This window comes from Rhinopithecus roxellana, chromosome 12, assembly GCF_007565055.1.
Source record: "Rhinopithecus roxellana isolate Shanxi Qingling chromosome 12, ASM756505v1, whole genome shotgun sequence".
NCBI classification, from domain to species: Eukaryota; Metazoa; Chordata; class Mammalia; order Primates; family Cercopithecidae; genus Rhinopithecus; species Rhinopithecus roxellana.
In genome coordinates, this window is record NC_044560.1 from 117,628,259 (window position 1) to 117,631,027 (window position 2,769).

Below are 2,769 nucleotides of genomic sequence, written 5' to 3' on the forward strand. Positions count from 1 at the left end.
AAGTTCCCATTAAAAAGGTGACACCATGGCCGGGCGCGGTGGCTCAAGCCTGTAATCCCAGCACTTTGGGAGGCCGAGACGGGCGAATCACGAGGTCAGGAGATCGAGACCATCCTGGCTAACACGGTGAAACCCCGTCTCTACTAAAAAAATACAAAAAAACTAGCTGGGCGAGGTGGCGGGCGCCTGTAGTCCCAGCTACTCGGGAGGCTGAGGCAGGAGAATGGCGTAAACCTGGGAGGCGGAGCTTGCAGTGAGCTGAGATCTGGCCACCGCACTCCAGTCGGGGCGACAGAGCGAGACTCCGCCTCAAAAAAAAAAAAAAAAAAAAAAAGGTGACACCATGCTGGGCACGGAAATCCCAGCACTTTGCAGATCCCAAGGTCAGGAGTTTGAGACCAGCCTGGCCAACACAGTGAAACCCCATCTCTACTAAAAATACCAAAAATTAGCTGGGCATGGTGGCAGGCGCCTGCAATCTCAGCTACTCTGGAGGCTGAGGCAGGAGAATTGCTTGAACCCGGGAGGTGGAGGCTGAAGTGAGCCAAGATCCTGCCATTGCACTCCAGCCCGGGTGACAGCAAGAATCTGTCTCACAAAAAAAAAAAAAAAAAAAAAAAAAAAAAAAGACCAGGCGCGGTGGCTCATGCCTGTAATCCCAGCACTTTGGGAGGCCAAGGCAGGTGAATCACGAGGTCAAGAGATCGAGACCATCCTGGCTAACACAGTGAAACCCCATTTCTACTAAAAATACAAAAAATTAGCCGGGCATGGTGGCGGGTGCTGGTAGGAGTCCCAGCTACTCGGGATGCTGAAGCAGGAAAATGGTGTGAACCTGGGAGCTTGCAGTGAGTGGAGATCGCGCCACTGCACTGCAGCCTGGGCCACAGAGTGAGACTCCATCTCAAAAAAAAAAAAAAAAAAAGGAAGGTGATATCAGAACAAAGATGGGTGTTTGCACCTGCAGCTGAGGGGCCACAGAGTTCTAGGCAGAGGGACAGCCCACATCGAGGCCCTAAGGCAGGAGCAACCTCGGCCCCAGGAACGGGAAAGAGGCCTGTGTGGCTGCAGCAGAAGGAGCAGGGGAACAGAGGCAGGGCATGAGGTCAGAGAGGTCCTGGGGGCACAGATCAGGTAGAGATGAGGTCTCCAAACATTTCTCTCCCCTACCTCAAAAGAATCTAGAAATGACTTATTTCCTTACCTGTTTTAAGTAAACATGTAATTTTTTCTTTCTCTTATAAATTAACATACTAATGATGTCACTTTTTATCATTTTAATACCTATTGACATGTTCAGCTAAGTACCAGGAAATCCAGGGTTGCCCTCATCTGAGATGTGCAGGACTGCGGAGGAATGCGTTTGGGGAGTTCAGGAAGTCGCTTTTGGACCTATGAAGGTGGAGATGCCTGCTGGACTCCCAGAGGAGCGTTGAAGAGACAACTGGACACAGGATCCCAGTGTTCAGGGGAGAGGTCTGCAGGGAACACGGAGCCGTGTAGGTGGGTTTAAAGACATGAGATGAGATGATAAGGGCAGTGGGTGTGGGCAGAGATCAGAAGTCCAAGCGGGTAAGCTGAGGGTCACTCCATATTCAGAAAACAGAGCTCAAGACATACTAGAAGATAAAAGTGTAAAGTGATCAGGGAGGCAAGAAGAAAATTAAGAGAAATATATTTTTATTTTTTTAATTAAAAAGTTTTTTGAGATTGAGTCTTGCTCTGTAGCCCAGGCTGCAGTGCAGTGGCACGATCTCCGATGACTGCAACCTCCGTCTCTCGGGATCAAGCGATTTTCCTGCCTCACCCTCCGAGTAGCTGAGATTACAGGCGTGCAGCACCACACCCGGCTAATTTTTAGTAGAGACGGGGTTTCACCATGTTGGGCAGGCTGGTCTCGAACTCCTGACCTCAACTGATCCACCCGTCTCGGCCTCTCAAAGTGCTGGGATTACAGGCGTGAGCCACCGCGCCCGGCTCCTTCTTTCACTCTTCCCGTCTCTTTGCAAATTCCGACCCGTCCTCCACTTTGCCATGTGTTTATGGGTTTCCTTCATTCTTTCCTCTCAGTTTTTCTACTTGTTTCTCAGCCGCTCTCTCTGTCTCCTGATCCTTTTGGCCCACACATTCACAGGAGGGTTTGGAGTAAGACGCCTGCATCCCGGAGGAGCACATTTTCCAGACGGTGGAGCTGGGCAGGCAAGAACACCGGGTGTCACAGGACAGGCCCCGGGCACCTCCCCAACGCGGGGGCAGGGTAAGCGGTGACTGCGAAGGGGAGACCTGGAGAGCAGCAGGGCACGAGGAGGGGAGATGTGGTGGGCGACGACGCCTTAGGACGGGGTGGGGTCTGCAGGATCCCAGGACCAGGCAGAGGACGCGGCGTCCCCGGGACTGGGGCTGCGGCGCTGCGCTCCGAGGCCGACGACGGAGAGGCTGGGAGGCGCTCAGGACGGGAATCCACCTCGTGGGTGAGGACTTTAAAAAGCGCGGGGCGGGAGGAGGGGTCAGGAAAGGGTTTTATGCGGGAAAAAGACGCGAGAGGCAGGGGACAGGGACTGGTCTCAGAGCGAGTTTTACCCACATGGCGAGGTCTGTATTTACCTGGGGTAGAGGGCGCGATGCGGGGATTTTAAGGTCAGCAGAGCGGGTGTGGAAAAGGGGGACGGCGAATCGAAGGCTTAATCTACACTCACGCACACTCTGTTCGGCGGCGTCACCTTCGTACACCGCGATCCGCTTCCGGGACTCCAGGAAACTGCGCGCGCG